Source organism: Drosophila suzukii, chromosome 3 (genome assembly GCF_043229965.1).
Source record: "Drosophila suzukii chromosome 3, CBGP_Dsuzu_IsoJpt1.0, whole genome shotgun sequence".
Classification (NCBI taxonomy): domain Eukaryota; kingdom Metazoa; phylum Arthropoda; class Insecta; order Diptera; family Drosophilidae; genus Drosophila; species Drosophila suzukii.
The window spans coordinates 27785481-27793406 of NC_092082.1; positions in this window are offsets into that span (position 1 = coordinate 27785481).

Genomic DNA, 7926 nt, shown 5'->3' on the forward strand with positions numbered 1-7926 from the left:
TATATAATTACAAAGACGATACAGAATTACATTGTGACGAGAGCGCTCTAGAACTTGGTGCTATGCTGTTACTGTTACAAAAGATGGTTCATGGCAAGTTAAGTCCTGTATTCTATTTTTCTAAGCATACTACAGCAGATGAGGCTAAGTTATATAATTATAACCGTTACACGTAGAGTGAAAGGGTATACTAGATTCGTCGGAAAGTACGTAACAGGCAGAAGGAAGCGTTTCCAACCTTATAGAGTATATATATTCTTGATTAGGATCACTAGCCGAGTTGATCTAGCCATGTCCGTCTGTCCGTATGAACGCTGAGATCTTGGAAACTAAAAGAGTTACAAAACTGGGATTAGGCATGCAGATTCCTAAGATTCCTGCGCAGCGGAAGTTTGTTTTAGCAGAGTGCCACGTCCACTCAACGCCCACAAACCGCCCACAACTGTGGCTCCTACAGTCCTAGAATACAAATTGTAACTGAAATGTTTTGTTCTCATCAATACCTATCGATTGACCGAAAAGTTTGCCACGTCCACTTTAACGCCCACAAACTTCAAAAAATAGTAAATATGAACGTGGATATCTCGGAAACTATCAAAGATAGAGAATTGGGAACTCTAACGCCCACAAACCGCCCAAACCCCAAGATGGGCCATGGAGATGGAAAACTATGATCTTAAGATATCTCACAGGGTTGGAAACAAAATGCAGCATGTGGATGCTCTCGGCAGCTCTGAGGAAAATGTAGCCATTTGTTAAGGAAAAGATTTAAGAATTATGAAGCTTAAAACCATTTAAAAAAACCTGAGATTGTCAGTTGTCCACGTGAGCCATCACTATTATTCGTTTATTTATTATACCCCCCTATAATTTCGTACACGAAGTAATTTAAATATTCGTAATTATTACTGGAGCCAAGGGCAAGACATTCAAATTGATTCCACCCAAACAGTAGAACCGGAAGAGCAAGCGTGTATTCTGTCTCAGTCCACAAACATCTGCTCTGAGCGGACAATAACCCGTTAACGGTTAGAAGTTTTTATAATATGTTGAAATGTTTTAAAAAGAAACCATTTTCATAAAATGTTAGCTGCTGACTACTGAGCTGTGGTGGACAATAATTGAAATTAAGGTTAGTGTTTGCGACTGCGTTGCGAAAACGACAACGAGCGAATGCAAGATAAGCCGAGAGATCAGCGACTTCATGCGCCCCCTAAAGCGGTCCACATTTGTATGGAAATTTCTAAGGTCCTACTATCACCCGCATATACGGTGCGCTTTGAGGTTGTTCTTCTTGATGAGGACAATGCTGCCTGGCTTTTCGTTGTGCTCGGGAGAGTGCTCCGCTCCTGCAGCAACGAGAGGTAGTAGGTGCTCCATTTGCGCCAAAATTATTCCTGCATTTGACACACACGCTGCCACCGGCTCAGACCATCTAGGTTCAGATGGGTGACGTCAGGTTCGTCCATTAAGGTAAATGTAGACCCAATGAGAAAGTGAACAGGCGTCAGAATATCTATGTCATCTGTGTTTTCTGAAATGGGACAGAGTGGCCGTGAATTTAAAATTGCGCAGCTCATGAAAAGTGAGAATCGACTTTCCAACAACGCGGACAAAATAGTATTTAGCGGATTTTTCCGCGGCTTCCCACAAGCTCCCAAGGTGTGGGGAACGGGTGGGATAAAATTCCAAAATTCGCTGAGGAACAGCTGCCGAAGTTCAATAATCTCGTTTTTGGCTCGCACGAAATTGGTTGCGTTGTCCGAACAAATCGTTTGAGTCTTTCCCCTAAGGCTTATACATTTTTTTAGTGCTGCAATAAAAGATTGCGTTGAAAGGTCCTCGACAGCTTTAGTGACGAAACAAACGAATATGGCTATGGTTGCATTTTGTAGGGGGCCTGACCTCCGTAGACCGGCCAACAAGCTCTGCGCTCCTGCATGAAGGAACGTGCGTTGGAAATGATTAATAATGACTCAGGATACGCGATTAAACTTTGGGAGAATCATTGGGTGCTTGGCATCGAGATCCAGCTGAGAATTTTAAAGGTGTCTGACTACGCACATAAGACCTCCCCTATCCAGAAATGGGTTCAAAGTGAGAAGTCTGTTCTTTGGCGACAGCTGCATCTTCGAAGTTAGGGCCTTGTGCTCCTCGGCAAAGTGCACACGCTGAATCCATTTAATGAGCAGATGAGTACTGCCTTTAATTTCCTTGACGGTAACCGGTCTTTTATGCGTTTCTCGATTCCTTCTGCTCGTTTGAAAGAATCGATATGTATACCCAAAAAATCCTCTGCATTTTCCCAAATGAATTTTCGAATATAAAACTATGCGAAATATCCATTTCCTGTGACACCCCCCATGGGCTGCGTCAACGCTAAAGATAAAGAATTCCGATCCTTCGCTCAAAAGTCTTGATCCCAATAGCTCAAGAGGTGTACATCCACGGGATAAGATATCTGCCGGATTATGGCGTGATCGTACATGCCTCCAGGTCATTCCTTTACCTCTCTCTTTTATCTGTGAAATCCTGTTCGAGACAAAAATATTAAGGTCAGACGGAGCTTGATGGATCAATGCCAAAGCGATTGTAGAATCCGACCAACGATGAAGGGTGCACTCTGGAGGCACAATTTGGGATAGTTGGGAGATGAGCTCGGACAATAAAAGAGCTGCAGTAACTGTAGCTTTGGAACGGTGGGGGTCTTCAAGGGCCCATCTCTTGAAAGAAGATTCGATGAAACTACACCATGATATTATGAGCGAACATAAACGAAAACTCCGTACGCGGCCATGCTTGCTTCACAAAATCCATGTATTTCGCAGGATGACTTATGCTGTGAAAGCGTGGAAACTTTAAGCAAGAAACTGTTGCGATCTGTGACATGTGCTCCAACCAAGATGAGTGTAAAGATTGCGGAAAGGACTGATTCCAGTGAAGCTTATCCTTCCATAAGACCTGCATACAAATCTTAAGCTTGGTGATGATCGGGGCATTAATGCAAGGGGGTCGTAAAATCTAGCGATAGCCGACAGAATGCTGCGCTTGGTTGTGGGCTGGTCTGTCCACCCGCTTGAGAAGCTGAAGAGCAAATTATTCGAGAGAGTATCCCAAGCGAAACTCAACGCCTTTGTAACATCCATTCCGTCGTGGAACCTTAACTTTTCTCCGACCTATCTACTCCTTCTAGCGCCGCAGGGTCGTTGGCGCACCGTTTGCGAATCGGAAAATGTCCCCTGTCCAAGAGTTCCTTAACTTGTTGACGAATTTAAACAAACTCTTCAATACTGCCTCCTCCTGAAATTAGGTCATCCACGTAAAAGTTTGTGCGTATGATCTTGGCTGCTAATGGAAACTCTGCTTCTTCATCTTAGGATAGCTGTTGCATTGCACGAGTTGTCAAAAAGACAGCAGGCTTAGTGTCGTACGTTACGGTGTCAAGCGAGTATACTTGAATTTCGTCTTCGGGCCTATCGCGCCATAAGATGCATTGAGAAACTGGTGGGGATGCGTAATTCGAACGCAACGATACATTTTGCAGACGACTCCGCACAATGCAACCTTAAAAAATCGGAAACGAAGCAGGGTAGTGAAGATTTTTGGTTGAATGGAAGGACCTGCGTACAACGAATCATTCAAAGAGTATCCCCCAGTGGACTTCGCTGAACCAGCGAAAACAACTCGCTTCTTAGTTGTGCCATCCCATGTTTGCAGGCGATGATGGGGCACATACTATTGCTGCGCTGCCGCGTTTTTAGATAGTAGAGACATGTTGCCAAGGTTGAGCTATTCCTTTATAAAGGCTGTGTACTGCGATTTTAGATCTAAATATCTAGTTAATTTAGGATCAAGTGCCTTAAATTGGAGAAGCGCACGATTGTATGAATTTCCTAGAACATCCAAACTAGTTTTGGCAGGAATCAGAACCGAATATTGGACAGACTCCAGCCGAGTGTACTGCTGTTGAAATAGCTGCTCGCATAAAGCTTCCTCCTTCGAAATGGTTGTTTTAGAATCTTTGCTACTTTTGATTTTACAAAATCTCGTTAGTATATCAGAAATCGACTCTGACTCCGACTGGGTTCTGGGTGCTGGGTTCCTGAACTGAAGAAACTAACGATGAGCGCGTCGAGGCTCCTATCTTTATACGCCCTGAGATGATCCAGCCAAGTTTTCCATCATGCGGAATCTAAGGTCCAAAAATTTTGAAAATTTGTCCCATTTTGGCAGCTCTTTGGCGGGCAAACCCTCCATCCACCTCTCCTGGGTCTGGTGGTCCATCTTCGAAGCGATGAGATGGATTAAAAAGCGTATCTGGCATAGTAGTAAGGGCGCGCAAGTGTGAATTTGCCTTGTCGCTCAACTGCCGCAAAATACTTGCGGATCCCTTCTCAACATCTAGTAGTTTGACCGAACGTGTGCTTGAAAGTTTAATTACCCATTATCAAATCGCAAATTTAATAGTTGAAATTCCTGTAGTTTGGTCTTTGAGCAAAGAAGATTCGATGAAACTACAAACGAATTGTGTCCAACGCTGTGCCGTCCAAGCATGAACGAAGATGCTCGTTTGTTTCCACAACCATGTTGAACATGGCGTAAAAGTCCAGCAAATCCATATATGCTCCGCCGAATCGCGGAAGCTGAAATTCAGGTAGTCTGGTAGGCCTCGAATTACCATGAAATTCAGTTGAATTTGCCATGTACTTCCTCTTCTCACTATTTAGATGGCGGCATATTTTTTCTTTGGTTCCACAATATGCTGTATTACGCGCTTCTGATTCCATCTCCTTGATCAACAAAACGTTCGAGGTCAAGTTAAGAGCAGTCGAAGTCGGAATTCATTCGGGCGACTAAATCCAACCTCACCTGCAACTCACCCTAGTCGATTTTGGCTTATGAAATTTTCGCAATGTTGAACTCTGTCAAATTTCAGAAAGCCCAGATGACATCGATGTTCGGACGCCTGCTATCTTTCTTATTGGGTTTACATTTATTTCAATGGACGAACCTGACGTCACCCATCTGAACTTCGATCGTCTGAGCTGGTGGCAGTGTGTGTACCAAATGCAGCTAATAGTTTGGGGCAAATCGAGCACCGACTACCTCTCGTTGCTGCAGGAACGGAGGAATTGGCGCACTCCTGAGCACAAAGTAAAGCCAGGCAGCGTAGTCCTCATCAAAGACGACAACCTATCCCACTTGCGGTGGCGCCTCGGCAGAGTGGAAAGCACCGCCTCCGGAGAGGATGGCGTCGACCGAGATGCAGTAACTCGATCGTTCGTATGCGTGCATGTGTGGATAAGCTGAGATAAGAGCATTCAGTCGCTGATCTCTCGGCTCATCCTTATGCGCTCGGTATTGTTTTTGGAACGCAGTCGCATCGCTGCAGAAATAAACATTAACATAAAATCATAAAATTCGAGACAAAAAAGATAGAGATAGATTTGTATTGCTGCAAGAGTCAATCCGATAGAATATAAATGGAGCACATAAATCCAGTGCACGGTATTAAAACCGAAACAGGCGGCAGGTGACATTTAAGCCAGGGCAATAAGTTTTTATGAGGAACTTTGCTCTAAGTGACTTCGGAAAGAAAAATGCAAAAATTTGCCAGAAAATTTATTAGGAGCAGGATACGTAATCCGGTGGCCATATGTATCAGATCGAGGGTCTTACCGGAAAGGTGTTTGAAACATTTAATGTCATGGATTTAAGGCGTGGATTCCTAGGTAATCTAGTTGACACATGTAAGGAGACGACCTATAACCTGGAGGAACTAGCGACCAGGGGCGCAGAAACAATAATGTTTTTAAAAAATATCGATGCAACATCGATGTTTTCTATGAAAATGTAATGTTATACATATAAAATTCACATTGGAATATATATTAAAAACAAAAGGAATCGCTATAATCGAGTGCTTCAACTATCTGTTTAAAATTTAAAATGAAATAAAATTCAAAGTATTTCCCATTAGCCCGGCACTCACTACACATTCCAGCGCCACGGCACCTAGCGGCTGGTAGCGGTAACAGACAGCACAAATGGCACCATTAGAAAACTTATGTAGCGTCGCGCCTACACCACCAATGGCATGCCCTGTATTTGCATACAAATCTATTAAACATTATAATTAACATAATAGGGTAAGTGTAGAATTACAATCCTTTAACGTGTTTCCGTTCTCATTCTTCTTTGAACAGTAATGGGCCAGAAACATCGATAGTCAAAACTAAACATCAATGTTTTGGAAAATAGGAAAAACATCGATGCATCGATGTTTCTGCACCTCTACAACACAGGTCTTGTCTCCGGGCAGATCGACCGTCCGGTACAAAGGAGCGTCGCGTGTTGAGGGCTGGTTCGTTTGGATCGTAGGCGTTTTCCCTCGATAGGCGTTTAAGGAGCTTTCCAGTTTTCTTGCGTGGTTACTAATCAGTGGATACAAGTAGTAACTCCAATTAATATCCGTGGTTAATGTGACAGTTATGTAAGACTATGCGCTTGGATTTAAGTGGACTAATCCTTTCCGCTCTGCTCATTTGCAAACCGTCTGTCAGTCCGTCTGACCGACCGGATGAACGATAAGGTCTCGGAAACTACAAAAGCTAGAAAGTTTTGATTTGGTGTATAGCTTCCTGAGCTTCTTGCGCAGCGCCAGTTTGTTTCAGCAGGGTGCCACGCCCACTCTTACGCTTACAAGCCGCCAAAAACTGTGGAACCTAAAGCTTTTATGCTAGAAAAAAAAGTTAACTGAAATATGTTAGTATCGTCAATACCTGTCAATTTATTAAAAAAAATGTTTTCCACGCTCACTCTAACGCTCACAAGCCGCCCAAGAAACATAATTTTAATTTAAATGTATTAGTCTCGTCAGTACCTATCGATTGACCCAAAAAAAAGTTTGCCACACCCATAACGCTTAAATCTGTCTACCCCCACATAACCATATATTGAGATCACGGCTAGGTGTCGCATTTCAATCTCGCTTTGCTGCTTGCATATCTCCATTTCCCTTTGGTCCCTTTAGCTGAGTAACGGGTATCTGATAGTCGAGGTACTCACGCTATGGTCGAGTCTTTCTTGCTAAATTTAATAATTATAACTGCAAGGGTATACCAACATGGGCTTACCGAAGTTAACTTCCTTTCTTGTTTTTAGTTTAGTTATAGAAATTCAGTCCGTTAAGATTGTTAAAATGTTTAAAACATTTTAATATTAACAATAAATAAAAATTATATAGTGTAAGTAGTGTAGTGGCACGCGCCAACAGCGAAGAGAAAACAAAAGAAATCAAGTAAAGGGGTGAGAAGAAGACTTGGTGTATTCTGTTTGAGTTGTTAAAAGAGAAGAGAATTGTGCGCAGCGTAAAACATTTATTTTGTTACTAAAAGTGATATTTCTTGCAAAAAATAAAGTCAGGTAATGTTACATTAAGAATAAGATGTTGTACATTGATCTTAGTTTAAAATACGTACATTTTGAAGGCGTTTTATGGGCTGTTTGCCGAAAGTGGACGATGAAATATTTTGTGCCAATAAAAATCCTGCAAAGGGTTATACACAGCTCTAAAAGGTAAATATACAAATAAAGAAGTAAATCCCATTTTTTTAAGGATATGCCCATAAATGTTTTCAGAATCGTGGGCCAAGGATTCGGAGGACCCGGACAAAAGTTTAAGGAAGGCGATGACCAACGTCAAAAAGAAATTAACAAAACAGGAAAATAGGCTTACTAATAATAACTGTTCCTTAACAGAAAACCTTAATAACACAATTTAATTAAAATTTATTTAAAAGTAAATAAAAATGTATGTATTTTAAATTCTATATTTTCAGTGAAAACTCATTAAAAATATTCTGAATTTTACAAGGAATTTCACGTGGGCCGTGTCACCTTCCGGTGACAGGCCATACGACAAAT